The sequence below is a fragment of the Seriola aureovittata genome, chromosome 17, assembly GCF_021018895.1.
Source record: "Seriola aureovittata isolate HTS-2021-v1 ecotype China chromosome 17, ASM2101889v1, whole genome shotgun sequence".
Lineage (NCBI taxonomy): Eukaryota > Metazoa > Chordata > Actinopteri > Carangiformes > Carangidae > Seriola > Seriola aureovittata.
In genome coordinates, this window is record NC_079380.1 from 3536379 (window position 1) to 3552482 (window position 16104).

A 16104-nucleotide genomic window follows, 5' to 3' on the forward strand; every position below is an offset into this window, starting at 1 on the left:
TGTTGATGATTAAAACTGAAACTGAAAGGAAATCACATTATTATTGATCATGTTATTACAAATCTTGATATTGTCCTGAAATCAAACACGCAGTTTCCAGATGTAAAAATGAATGTTCCTGCTATACTGACTAATAGATCTCAGGTCAGGATCTATTGTAATTTTTCATTTGTCCATGCACACAGACGTGAATATTGATTGGACACGTGAAGACTAGTTTACAATGAGCATGTGGAATTTTGTGAAATGAGTGACCTACAGTGTGCATATTATGGATTGACACCATGAATCAACACAGACATAAAACTGGTCATTAGCTCATTTGATTGTTTTATTCAGTTTGATGTGATGTTGTATCTCATGAAGGGAACATTGTAATTCAGTACAACTCAAAATGTAACTGTAATAAATAGATGGAACTTTAACAAGGTTGGAGATCAGTGTGATCACATGTAGCTCAGTGGAGAAATGCACAGACTATACCAACAATCATAATAATAATTTCTTTAGGGTCACCTGTTGATGAATGATCAATGAATGCTGTCATTGTGTGCTCAAAAGTTTTGGAGCTTGTGATGTTAACCCAGGAAGTAAGAAGTAAGTGAAAGACGACCACCTTAGGGTGGCCTCAAAAAAAAAAAATCCAACTGCAACCCCAACGAACTCAGCTAAAACTTGTCTTTGGCGAATTTAGTGAAAACTGGTATATTCTCAAATTGATTTCCTGAAATAGTAAAGCTTTGATTCAAACTCTCCTCCAGTCATCTCCAGTGCAGCATGCTATCTTTGTAAGTATATTTCTTGACAAGCAACAAATGAAAGTTAAACTGGGTCTTGAGTATTAGAATTGACAGGCTTCATAGCTGAACAGAAAATGAAAGCAAGAAGTCAAGAAAGGGGAGAGAGGTAAAACATTATAGTTTATGTTACAAAGTATTGTCCTTTGAATTTTGGCGACAGTCTAATGATGTTTCATATAGCATAGCATGCACACTCATCTCATTGCTTGCTCATTTTATAGTTAAGAGCTATAATCAAATCATTATTGAAATATGGCCTGTTATGGTTTGTGATTACTGGCCAGTAGCCATTTAAAAATATTGTAGAATCATATTAACCAGACTTTATGTGGACGCTACTATTCTAAAGGTAGAGTCACGCCAGCTGGTAGGACTGAACTTGGCTGTCTCATCAGGGATGTGTCCGACAGGATGATAAAGTATCCCACTCACAGATCACGTGGGACACCTGACAATGTCCACTCGAGCTCCACCAACAGATTAAAGGAGGTATTTGTAAGTTTTACTATTGCTGCATAGCTAATGTTAGCATTACAGTTAAGTACTTACCAGTGTAGAGGAAACGTTGCAAGTTTGGCATCAAGCTTCATTCCTTTACTCGAAAGAGCTGCCTCCAGTTCTGGAAATCCACCCTCTTGTTTTGATTTTTTTTTCTCTCACTTCTTTTGGTCTACTGAAGTCTGACCGGACCATCTTGTCACTTTCTGATACTGAGTCAGTGTAGCATCCAGTCTGCCCCGAATAAGTTTTCTTTTCTTAGTTTAAAAAGTTTACTTCTTCAAGGAAATATTATAACCTCTTGTCTTGTAAACGCAACAATGAAGACTGGTAAGTAGACAGCTTTTAATGCTAACAGCTACTACTATAGCTCCATTAAAAAAATATTAAAAATAAAACACCTAACAGTTGTACTACACACAAATAAATACCCCAGTAAATACAGGGGGGAACCAAATAACTTTAAACAATTTCATTATAAACTTGTGAGCTTGTGCCCCCTTAGCACCTCTGCTTACCAAGCAAACATAGGTTAAGATGCAGTTACCAAATCATTAATGTAGATGAGGAATATTAAAGGCACAAGAATGGATCCCTGTGGGACACCAACTCGTGCCATATTGGACATCTATCTATTTACATTAGCAATTAGGAATATAATTAAGAGACATTTGTATATATAGTCAGTTGTCCATGCCCATTGTAGCCATTATGTGATTACTGAACAAGCCAACTGTGTTGAAATCTTGAGATAAAACTTTATAAAAATCATATCTATCTGGGTTTACATGATCATATCCCATAACATCAGTTGAGAATTGCTGTCCGTGAAAGCTACGTATATAAACCCAAAGGAAAACCCTTTCAGTGTATTAATTTTGATCACATTAAAATTAATGATGTCCTGGGGCGTCGTGTGGCGTAGTGGTCTAAGCAGGCGCCCCATTTGTAGAGGCTACAGTCCTCGCTGCAGTTGGCCCACGGCCTTTGCTGCATGTCATTCCCCCTCCCTCTGCCTCCCTGTTTCCTGTCTCTCTCTACTATCCTGTCCAATAAAGGCACAAAAAGCCCCCCCAAAAAATTACTGATGTCCTGATACAATGGAAGGGATATTGAGCAAGCAGATTAATTCTGCGTTTTGTTTGTTTCCACGTACAGGCTCTATTTACTGTAGTCTGTGTGATAAAGTGCGGTACTCTCAAACAATAAGCCTGGCACATGTATGAAGCTGGATATGCTCTCTATACTCTGCTGTTGTGAAATGTTGAAAGGTTGTCAGGTTGTGGTTCATTCTGCCAGTAAAGTAAATAATACATCCAAGTTCAGCTTACATGTTTGGTTGGAGACATAACCTACCAATATGATGTAACATGCACAACATAATCTTTAGTTCTAGGATGACATGGATAGCAAAGTTATAAAAGAAAAGCCTCCACTATTCCTTATATGTTCACTGTGTTTGTTTGGAAAAGAAATACTAGTTTTGCAATAATTAATAACAAAATAAAAGATTTAGTGAGAATTTCAAAGAAGCCTAGGGCAGCTTTTTTCCTTTCACTTACAGTACATTATTGCAAGATTACAACTTAATTATCATATTAAAGATATTAGAGAAAGTGCAGGTGCAGCTGTAATGAACGTCTTTGTGTTCTCAAGCTATGTTAGGTTCCTAAAGGCAGATCATCTTTAGAAATTACCATTATATAATAGTAGATTGTGAAACAGTGGAAGAAAATAAAACTAATAGTCTATAAGGGTGTATTGTAAAGAAAAACAATCTGTGAGAAAGATAAACCAAAATATTAGACAAATTGTTGATCTGATGATTGGCTCTAGATGAAAAGTCAGGTGGTCACAAAAGTTCACAAAGACAATGAAAATATGCATGCCATGGTATACAGCTGTTTTCCAGACATTTCAGCCTGAACCACCATGTCAACCTGCTGGTGGTGTAAGATGAAAAAAACTATCAAAAACCATGGACTTCATTATGTCTAAACTAAGTTTCATGACAATCCATTCAATAATTGTAGCGATATTTTGGTCTGGACCAAAATGGTGGACAGACCAACATTGCTATCCATAGAACCCCACCATTAGCGTGGCTCAGAAGGGGAGTGGTAATCAGGAGGGTTTGGAGAGGTCTGGTTGGCCATTAGCGTTATTGTGTAGGCTAACAATAGTCTACACATAGGGGGTAAATGGGCGGCCCCTCCTCAAGTGGCACGACCGATTTGGCCAGCCCTATGCTTGTATTAGCTGAATATTTCGCTTTGTGTGGTATTAACAGCTAGCAAATGTTTGTAATACTTGTATGTTAACTGAACTGAACTGAGTCAGCCCAGTGATCCAGATGTGACAAGGCTGGGACCTAGAGGTAGTGGTGACTGTATAAGTGATAACTTGCAATTTTCAATTGCCTGAGACAGAAATACCACAAAAGTTATATACTTCAAGCTTCTGCATAATCACTCAAAGAGTTCAAGTGCAAGTAACAAGAACCATATAACTAATTTCCTTCTACCTTTGTCCAAAAACTTGTCAGTCACCCCGCATATTGCAGGAGCCAACTGCGCTGATCTCTTGAGACAGTTATGGTAGAAAATCCAGAAGATTCAGCATGCATAGCTGAAAAGAGGAGTGTTCTTTCACCAACGCTCCAGTATACAAGTCCATAGTGGCAATGGCTGCCATCCTGGAATGCAGATTTAAACTCATCCAACACCTGCCCTTTTGACCTGATTTAGCAGCCTCAGACTACCGCCTCTTCGCCAAGATGAAAAAGGTCTCCAGCTTGACAGTCACTGCCGTGTTCGACTTTCTGGAGGTCAAAGACACCAGCTTTGACAAAGAACGGATTCATATGCTTCTGTGACCGCTGGACTAAGTGTGTAAATATAGGAAGGGACCATGCTGAAAAATAAAACTGCAAATAGTTTTCTAAAATTGACTTATTCTACCTTGGACCATGAACTTATCAATCACCTCCAGTACCATGTTTTTTCAATTTTAGTTTTAAATCAAAACCAAAAACAGACAAAAAACCCCCCAGAAAAATAGAGCACTTTTTCCTTCTTTTTTTGTTGTCAGAATAAAAAAAAAACAACAACAAGAAAACCAAATTAAAGACAAATGTACTAGTTTAGTGTGAGCAAATTACTTTTTCTATTTTTTTTTGTTCAATTGGAGAATGAAGAAAGGCAGACAGATGATGAAAGTAAATATATCAAAATAAAAGCCAAGACGACAGAATGGCCATTCCATTAAAGGGTAAAATTATGCAAGCACTGGATCTATTAGAATATATATCAAACACTTAATCAACATACACAGACCGACTCATTCCAACCCTCCATGATCTTGAAAATTGAAGGAAACGACTGACACTAGTTTTTTTTATCTCTAGTAGTGTATTTTCAGCGTAAAGGTCTGCAGCCAAACAGAGAGGTCCACCCACAGCTGTGGGCAGCCTGAAGAAGCTACACTGTATTTGACCTAGATCCCCTGTTAAAGAGTATGGAGTTTTTTTTCACGGACACAGCGAGCGACGTGATTTGTCTGCAAATTCAACTCACAAGGCGTTCCTTATCAAATATTTATCCTCATTTTGGATTCAGAGCTGTAACTGTGAAGAGGAGTCTGTGAATGCGTGTGCGTGCGTACATGTGCCAGCCTGTTTTCTGTGTGTGTGTGTGTGTGTGTGTGTGTGTGTGTGTGTATGTGTGGGCGCGTATGTGCATATCCATCCACCCAGCTCTCAGCTGGGCTGTATTTTGTCAGATTAAAGTAGGTCTGATGCAGAGTGTTAAGCAGCCTGCTGTCTGTTTTGGTTTTGGAGTCTATCACAATAGTAGCCATGGGAATATCACACTCTGCTCTGCCCTCGGGTTAAAAGCACGCTACTTCTCTGGTTAGTTCATTCTCTCCCTGTCTCCATCTCCCTGGCACTCACTGTTTCTGTATCTTTCAGCCCCTTGCATCTCTTTCACACTTTGTTGCCTTCTGACACAGAACTGCGCAGGAATGATGAGCAATAATGTAGATGTCAATCTGTCCTTCTAAGTGGCCAAAAGTATGTGGACAGCATTGTCCATTTTTTTTTTTGTAGTCTCTCATTGTTTTGGCTGGTTTCCTGGGTTCCAGTTTAGCTTCATGCTACTTGATATAGGGATATTTAATGATCTGATTCCATCTTTGCAGCAACAATTTCAGGATGGTCCTTTCCTGTTTGTGTGCCCGTGGTTTTTGGTGTGGAAGAAGTGGACAGCCTTGTACAGAGCCCTTACCTCAACTCCATCCAACATCTTCTAGAAATTTTCCACTACAGGGACTTAACTACCTGAAACCTGGAGTTTCCCACAGCTTTTAAGAACCTGGAAACTTTGGATTGACTTTCTACCTCATAGCTCCACTGGGTTCTTCCAACAGGAACATTTTGGATATACTTCTTTGAAAAAGGGACATAGTTTTTACGCCATTAAAAAAGGGACATCTGTTTGATAGGAAACTGCAGTTGTGGGACTTGAAATAATGAAGTAAGTGGTAGGAGGTCCACAGAATGGAGCAAAGACTGATGTGCTTCAGTGCAGGGTGCACGTCGGCTTCCCCGAGCTGCTGGTCCAGCCCTGTCTTTGTTTCACACCAGCAAAAAACAATCCAATTGCTTGTTTCTCTACTAAGTCTGAAGAGAGGAAGTAGGAGTGTGGTACAGTCATGTATTTGCTTTTTAGTCCTACTACTGGCAATCATATAAGGTTTCCACTTTGTTTCTGACACTGTTTAAGATAATTCAATGATCCAACATGAACATTGTTTGTTTGAAGCACACCCTGAGACTTATGGCTTTTAGAAATGCCCTCATGTCAATGGAAAAGTAAGGGTGAGGAAGTTGGGGTATTGGATAGGCCTGTAGCACAACAATCTGTAATCAATACATGCTTTGTTTTTGATCTTATACTTTCTTTAACCTTAATAGTATTTAATAGTGTTTTAAATGCAGAGCAGTAATCTGCATTGTTTTAATTTTTTTTCCCAGCTGGAGGCAGCGCATTAAGCATGTACACATGCAGCAGACATGGAGCAACATTATTGGGGTTGGGTATTGGCACTGATTTTCCAAAACGATTCAATTCCGTTTCATAAGGTCCCGATTTGATGCGATTTCTGATTTGATTCGATATTTCAGTTACAACACCAGTTTTGCTCGGATATGAATTAGATTCCCAGAGAGCTAATGCTTTTTATTATTATTATTCTTGAAAATATTAATGCTTACATTAAGAATGGACCCAAAGGAGGTATTATTCAGTGCTCTTAATTTAACATGTTTAGACATGCATCTCTAGAAATAATAGGTAGGTAAGTGATGTGGGTTGCTAACATACCCTGGTGCAGTGGCTACAGTGTGAGCTAACAGATACACACAACTGCTTCTTCTATCAGCTTCCTCTTGCACGTCTTGCATAAAGCTTTTCTTTTGTCCAGCTCTTTGTTATTGTCTCTTGCATGAACAGATCTCGTGGCATGAGAATGCTGGTGACATGAGACTGACGAGGTTACAGCTTCAAACATCCACGGGGAAAGACCGTAGACTGTAAAAGGCATATATTCAAATACTGATCTCAGGATTTTATGAATCAATATTGGATTATTCAAATGAGGATCAATTGGAATTGGAACCCAGCTCTAGACAGTATCATACATTTCATAATAATTGGTGTGTCCGGTGTTTGTTGCTGAGCAGGTAGTGTATAGTGAGATTATTAGCTGCTGCTGCTGCAGTGAGGTTGATGAGAACAGTGAGAGTGAACCACAACACTAAAGTCATGGATCATTAAACCAAAACAATGAGCTGAAAGATACTAAAACACAGTAGAGTTGAGTTGTGGGTTCATCACCAGAGGCAAGATCTTTTCAAATGACATGTCATTTTTTTTTTCCATTATTAGTATAAAGATATTGATTAGTAGTAGTAATTGTAGTATTTTATTTGCCCCTGTGGGGAAATTGGTTTGCAGCATTATCACAGGCATTTCAAAACAAAAAAAAGAAAAAGTATAAAGATAGATAAACAAAGATTTTTTAACCAGTGGCATTAGATTAGGGTTTTGCTGAATTGTCCGATTGTCTTTCGTTGCTGAATGGAAGCAAAACCCTGCAGCCAGGTTTCAAACTCCTGTGAAAACCTTTCCCAGAAGAAGGATGGAGATTGTTACAGCAGAATGTTAATGCCTGTGATTTCAGAGGAACCTGTTCAACAATTACATACAGTCTGGGTGTCATGCTCTGTTGTCCACGTAGTTTTTACCCAAGCTGCATCTGCTTCTTGCTCTCTCTTCTTCTCTTCCTCCTTTACTCCCCAGTTTTCCACACACCCTCTGCTTCACACACACACACACACACACACACACACACACACACACACACACACACACACACACACTGCCTTCTTATTCTTCCCCTATGCTCCCTCTCCTCTCCAAGGAGAAATCCTCAAAAACACCTTTCCTCTTCCTCTTGCTGTCTTTCCTTGCTGTTTTCTGGCTCTTCTCTCGTTCCTCTTCTTTGTCTTCCTTTTCGGTTGTCTTTTGCTTCTTCCTTCTGTTGCACTCTCTTCCCTCTGTGTGTCCAAGATGTCTGATAAGTATTCAGCGGCAGTACCATCTGATTTGCCACTGAACGCCATGAATGATACATGACTTGCACCAGGTTTAACCAAAATGATAGTGTAAGTTTTTACATTTTTATGGTGAATCGTGGCTCCTCAACCCCTTCCAGACTTTGTATTATTTGTACCCCAGAATTAAGTGCCACAAGAATCGGGAACACATAATCCCTCCTCCATTTTTCCACAAAATAAGAGGATTCAGAGAAAATGAGGAGATTTAATTACCCTCAGTAATTCACTAAATGCTTGAAGGGTGTGTGAAGGTGTATCACACACAAAAACCAAGCCAACTCCATTTCCCTCAAATAACCTGCGGAGAATGTGTTCACCTTACACATACCTCAGATCATACAGCCATGGCTTCCTACAGCCGAGCAAACGAGGGTTGACAAGGTGGAAATGAAAAATAAGGTAAGGGACAGACTCTAACAATAAAGTATTATTCATTTAGGTTGTTGGCCAGTTTCACTGCAGTCTGTAAACTGCCAATCGAAGGGCAATTTATAACCTTAATTTTGATTCATTACTTTTGTGCAATCTATTTCTTATTCCCTGTTTATGTTTGTCCCATTTTATCCTTTACAGGGAACATTGTTGGGCAAGTTTCCTGAAAGTTATAATATGTAACATTTCCACATTGAAATGTCTAAAAATGACTAGACCTACAGTATGTTCTATATGTATGTTGAGTTGTGTTCTTACATTATCACTAATGTTTCCATCAATTCTCAAACCAGAGAAATCTGTGATTTTAATCATGGTAATGTTTTATTTAACACTTCATATCCTCTATGTGTGTGTGTCGGCGTTGTGGTTGTGGTCGGCTGCCAGAAGCTCAAAATTGACTTTTTTATTCAGTTTTAAGTCACATTTTTAAGATACACTGTTTGGTGGTTTTCAGCTCTATATTTGAAGCAGATGAAGGATTTTAGTCGTCGGACGTCTGGATCTGAAGTTATCAGAGAAACAAGCTGAGGAAATGTTAGACAGCTCAGCTCCCAGCCGCTGGAGACGTCCTGTGTAAAGGATTACACTTTGAAACTTACATTAGTAACATCCTGTTCAGTGGACAGGGTGGGCTGAGATAAGATAGCACGGGAACTGGGAAGCATGGGGACGAGGTAGTTTGATAAGGAGAAAAGCAACTCCCAGTAATTCCATAGTTGTCACATTTATATGTTGTGTGTTCTTAGCTGGCTTGTTAACGTTAGCCATGATGGTGTGAGGACATGTGGTGAAACTGAGCTCACCAGACTTTGGTAGCCTGCTCAAGGCTTGCAGCTCACAGACCAAAGTGCTGGCAGTCAGGTTGCCTTGTGGGTAATAAGATGTCAGGTTTTATCTTTAATTTTTTTTAAAGATAATATATCTGGTTCTGTGGCATCAATTCTGATGCTTTTTTAAACTGTATTTCCTCGAATAATAATGTCCTGCAGTACGGTCGACATGAACAAATAAAGGCCAGCCCCCAAATACAGGCAGGGGAAAATGACTTCACTGAATACTAATAAATAAGTCATATGCAATGAGTAATTGAAGAAGCAACTTGTTTGACACTGTTTGTTACTGGAAAAAGTAATCACATTATTTAATACAGTCCTCAGTATTAAGGCTCTTGCGGAATTATCACCACAGATATTGGTTTACAGGTGCTTGTGATGAATTAATGATCGCATGAGCGCGATCAATTATTAAACTGCTGTGGCATTGTTGGAGCAGTCAGTCAAATCCTGCTTGTCTTTGCTGGTTTTTTTGGGGGGGGTTTTTTGTCAGGTTTAAAAACCCGTGGAGCAGATAGAGATTCTGGTTTGTAAACAGATTATTAAGGGAATGTCTCATACATCTCACAAAAAGAATGTGTACACAAAGTTTGCAACATCTGGCCCCTGATGTCTGAGACGTCCCAGCCCTCCGCTCCACGGAACAGCTGGATTCATTCCGTTAACTTCAACCGTCTACCATTAATCTGACACTATTTGCCATTTGTCCATGATGATGAGACACCTGCCCACTGTATAAATGAGGTTTGCACATGAACCAAACGGTCTGTCTCACTCAATCAATCAACACATCAAAAGCCCCGTTCCTTACGACTGAAATGAACCATGACACTTGGTTGCAACCCCTCTTTGTTATGCTGATCCGAGCAGAATGTGAGCATCACTTGTGGTTGTGCCTGAGGGAAAATGAAGCTGTATGGATTTCATTCAGTAAATGCGTGCGTTCTTACTTGGTTGTGATGCTTTAGTTACGGCGTGCCAGTTGTAAAGTGGTGCACGCTCAGTTTACACAGCTTATCATGCAGAGGGTGAAGCTGCCCTGGGCCCTAACCCCCGGGTCCAACCCAGTGCTTCACATGCGTTGATCTGTATGTGACAGCCACGACAATATCATCGTTGACTTAATAATTTTCTGGTATTTTTAACATTTCAAATGGATAAAATCCTACTATATTTTAGTGCTTCATACGGCATATTGATTTGCTCTGCCTGTCTCTCTCTCTCTCTCTCTCTCTCTCTCTCTCTCTCTCTGTGAATTTCTAAAATCCTGTTTTCACTTTGTCATTATGAGGTATTGTTTGTAGATTGATGAAAGAAAAAATGAAGTTAAATAATAATGGCATGAGGCTGCAACATAACAAAACGCACTGTGCAGTATAATTCACTGTAAATTTCGACTGCAACTGTTTACATCAGATCAATATTTATGTCCAAATAGTTCTGGTGATGATAGCAAGAGTCTTTGTGAGGCAGGATCTACTATCATTACTAACTATAAACTATGGCTATACTATACTTATTATTTTGCCTATAACAATCAACAGCATGCACAGCTGTTCCTGGATTTGAGTAAAATGTCTCTACAACTATTTGCCATGATACATTCATGCTCCTCTCAGGATGAGTCACACCAACTTCTGACTTGTGACCTTTTTTAAATGATTTATGTTTTCAGTAGGAAGCAGTGGGATCAAGGATAAATGCCACAGACAGAGTGAGGAAGTCAGAAATTGTTGAGAGACAAACTAAGCACATTGTTGTTTTGATCTTCTCAAGGGATTTGTGACAATAAGAACTTGAAGTATCAGCTTGTGGTTGTTTCCTCCCCCAACCAGGAAATATGGTCACAGCGTCTCCTTCCTGAGTTGCAGTGTTTTTGCAAAACATTATGACGTCACAGTGAAGTTGCCCTTTGACCATTTGGATATAATATGTCATCACCTCATTTCATTCTTATGGACATTTGAGTTAAATTGTGCTGTAATTAGTGAATTAATTCATGAGTTATGGCCAGAAAAGTTTTCTGTGACCTTTGACCATCAAATTCTAATCAGTTGAGTCCAAGTGAAAGTTTGTGCCATTTGGGAATGAAATTCCCTCTGGGCATTTCTGATGAATCGGATTCACAAAAATGTGAGATCACTGCGGCGTTCACCTTTCACAACCAAAATCCAATCAGTTCATCTTTGAGTCCGAGTGAATGTTTGTGCCAAATTTGCAGAAGTTCCCTCATGGTGTTAATGAGATATCCTGGTCACAAGAATGGGACGGACAACCCGAAAACATACTGCCTACAGATCTGACAGTCGCCGGCACGCAGGCATAAAAACAAACTACAACCCCAACCTTATCCCTTATGGTGGAGAATTGAAACAGAATCTACATCATCTATATAGAATTGCTGCACTTTCACACCACTGCACCAAGCAAGCCACTGGAAAAACTCTGCTAAAGTCAAATAGGGAAGGGGGGGGGGGGGGTCAATCTCATCTCCATTGCAAGAGAAGACAGGGCGTGTGACATACATGACTTTTCAACAGCACATACTACAACATTCACCTGTTACCCCCAAGCTCTGTGTGCAGGCTGAATACTGTTCTCATTAGAACCTCCAGTGGTGCTGCTGGACATGTCCATGATGAGTGTTGCGGTGGCAGGTAAATACTGAGCAAGTCCGGGTCAGTATTTATTTTAATCTACGTGTTAATTTGCTTAAATTAAATTGTTGATCCTGTGACACTTACAGGAACCACAGACTCCAGATAGACTATCCAGATAGATAGAACGTACTAGCATAAACACACACAAACACACACATAATCAGTGTAGTGTATGTGAATAAAAAGACAATGCATCAGACTCTCACCCATGAGACTGTGACTCCTCTTCCTCTGCACATTCATTCCACAACAACAACAACAGTGTTTTCACATCACATCACTCGAAGGCTGTTTTGTTGTATTGAATGTCATAAGTTTTTCAGTCAAGCAAAGTATTGGACAAATAAATATCTGTATAAATTTTCATGACAATACATCCAATATTTATTTGTCAAGATATTTCACTAAAATCCAAAAATACCAAACTCATGGTGGCACGAGAGGAAAAGTCAGAGGATCATCACAGTCATTAGGATTCACCCTCTGAGGAACATGAATATATGAGTAAAACCTTCATGATGATCCATGCAATAGATGTTCAGAGTGGTGGATCAACCGACTGACAGACCAAGGATTTGCCGCTGTCTAATTAACACACTGTGAAAATTGTGGCAAAAAAAAATAAATCCTAGTAGAGCAGAGCTGACACAGAACAGAGCTAAAATATGGTAAAATGGCTTCATGATTACCTGTGATTTTGTTCAAATTGCAACCTGCAAACAGCATAAACAGAGAGCCGAAGTGAAACCAGAACTTCCAGGGTCTCATCAATGAGTGAGAAAATCTTACTGATATTTGCAGCAACATTATAACAAAAAATACAGCCTTGGAACAGAGCCTCTCTGAACTGCATGTTGTGTGACTCACTTAATATATTTAGACTTCAAAACAGAAGTAAGTTGAGAGAGAGGAGGAGAGAGAAGAGGCTCTGAGCCTCTCTTCTAATTGGCTGTTTTGTGAGTGATTCAATAAAAACATAATGGATTTCAGGTAAACACTCAGAGACACCAAATCCTGTAAGGTTGGATGGTGGGTCCGGTTGGGCGGGGCTTGCTTGGGCGTGGCTGGGAGCGTTGACTGTTTTGTTGTGACATCACAAAGTTACAGAAGTCCTGACGGCTGGTCAGGCTCAGTGTCTGAATACAGGCTGTGTGCATCTCTCTGTGGACTGAGGCTTTGATACTTTCACTTTATTAATATAGAACCTAAACCTGCTTTATAATAAACAACACATAGACATCTACCTTTAGACTATATGAGACTCTAAGATACTTAACTAGAAATTGCTTGCAGCATGTTGTGCCTGTGAGATTCTATGCACCCGCTTACATTTAATCTGACGCACCTGTCTATAGGACTTTCTGGGGTGCAAGAACTTTGTAATAAGTTACCTGGTGGGTGTTAAAATCATTGGTAAGTCAGTTGTCAGTCACATTAACTGCATGCTTGTTTTCTCACCGAACATTACGACTCAGCACAAATAAACAAGCTCCACCTCTGTAGCTCAATCGACTGACTAATGTTAAATGTGAACTCAGAGAGAGCAGACCTCCACCAAGGCTAACGTCAAACAACATACACCAGACTTCATGGAAAAAAATTCAAATTAATTGTAAATGATCCAGATCTGCCCCAAAATTTTATAAGTTCTTCCCTGGCCCATGACACATCCTTCCATCAAGTTCGGTGCAAATCAGTTCAGTACTTTTTGTGTAATCCTGCTGCCAAAACAGATACTGGTGAAACATAACCTCCTTGGCAGAAGTAATTAATGGCCAGAGTGAAGCTTTGCCAGACAGACGAGGAGTTGTGTTGTTCTGCTGTGGCTGCTCCGTGTTTGACTGGTTGAAGAACAAAATAAAACTGCTAATGAGGGCAGGAGGGCTGTGCTGTGTTTGCAGTAGTCTCTGAAAATGATGGTAGCCACAGTCATGGCTACATTTCAGTTGAAATAGTTTCACCACAGTATATAGTAAAACCGCTCTACAGACACGTCGCTATCGCCGTCCCTAGAGTCATGCTGTTATCATGGCTTTAAACAGAAAAGGAAAAACCAGCCTGAGATCTTTGTGTTGTTGACAGGTGTACAGTGGTCAGAGACGGACATTATGGCGTTCGGTCCTTCTTTTTAGAATTCAGAAAACGAGGATAAAGGATTTGATACGTAGCAAAGGTCACCGGACCGTACACCGCTACAAGCACATGACGTGCACTCTGAACCCCGCTGAGCCATAGAAACAGCAAGAAGAAAGTACATTTTTCCTCCCACCACCTTTGATGAGAGAAGAAAAGACAGTGCAGAGGAAGTACATTGGATGTGAATTATTGAACAATGTCCGACAGCGGTATGTCTGTGTATTCACATCACAAGAAGACTTAAAAGGACAAGGCCATACGCACATAGACGGAATACCTGTATGCCTGGACATACAGTCTCTGTCCTGTCAACAAACTGAAATGATTCAGTATTTCTTGATTTTCTTGTGGCAGTGTGGAGGAGGCTTTCAGGCAACATTTAGAGCTTCGTGTTGGAAAATTAAAGTTTTTTCACCCTTATTTTAATTAAAATTTCGTGTTTTTAGAGTAATATTTTTGAATTGCTGAATTTAAAGCCACAGTATGGAAGTTTTATCTTATAAATATCTTAAAGATACTCCAGACATGTTTTGAACTCTGTAAAAATCTATGATTAATAATTGATGATTCATTTATTTCCTCTAATAATTTTTTGAATACCTGTTCAGAGCTGCATAGACCTGTAGACCTTAATCATAGCAGAGGAGTTTTACAGAGTTCAATCAAAATCTGAAACTCTGAAAACACAAAACTATAATTAAAATAAGGGTCCATGAACTTTTTTCTTTTTCGCATAATCACTAAATAAAAGAAAAATAAAGCACCTCCATGATGGGGAGAAAACTTTAATTTTCCAACACGAAGCTCTAAATGTTGCCTGAAAGCCTCCTCCACACTGCCACAAGAAAATCAAGAAATACTGAATCATTTCAGTTTCTTCAGTGGCAGCCATGGCGCCCACAATATGTTACATACCATGGTCTTCAGCGTGAGATGGAAAAAGGTTGTGACAATGTGAGAGACGTCATAGATACTGTAGATGCGTAAGCGACAGGTAAGAGACTGTATGTCCAGGCATACAGGTATTCCGTCTATGTGCGTATGGGTTTGTCCTTTCTTTTGTTGTCAAAGGCGTCTGTGACCCACTCTCATTGATCAACCTGGCAGAAGTGCAGAGCTCTTCCCCTCTAAATTGTTTTTTGAGCAAGCTTAGCTCTTACCAATCAGAGAAAGCTGAGGCGCCAAATCAAGGTCAGTAAATGCAAAAAACATATCATGAATTTAAAAAATACATTCTGTAAATATACTGTCTAAATCATGAACCCAAAATTGTAAGCAGGAAAAATTATTATTATTATTATTATTATTATTAATTTATTGAATGGCAGAATTTAAAACTTGCAACTAAAGTTGCAGTAATGTAATTTATCCTCCAAGTATTGAAAGAAATAGCTGATTCGCTCTCAGTCCTCAGGTTTCCCTGTTGGTTTACTTCTCTGTTCTCGCTGCTGACCCTGTTCTGACATAGTGTCTACAGGCCACCTATCAAGTGATTGACAGCTCAAGTACTGAGAATCCTCTGTGATGTGTTTATTTGCTGTTATCTGATCAACTAGTGGAAAATGTCCAGCTGAACAGATGTAATCAGAGCCACTGCAGTCAGAGCCAACAGTATCTAACAGAGCAGGAAGTAATGCTGTTCTGGCATGGAATTAAAATGCCCCAGAGATACTGCAGTCAGGTCATATTAAAATGACTACAATTGTTAAAATAATTACCAGAATATAGCGACCCAGAGGTTAACACTTACACAGTCCAGGCTCTGTTCAGTACTGCAGTGTATGAGACTAAAAAGACTTCTTTTTGTCTCTGTGTGCCGTGTCAAAACTTTGAACTCTTCAATGTCCCACAATTCAGAATCACCAACAAGGTCACTGAAAAGAAAAATGACTTTCTGGCTTCAAATATTTTACTGAACAAGCTGGCATAATTATGTTTCTTAAAAAGTCACCAAACTTTATTTTGGCAATTCAGACACTTCATGTTATATGTTCCACTTTCCATATTGTAAATGTGGAGGCCAAAATCAAGGAGAAGTTTTGAGGCATCTTCAGAGTGAGCAG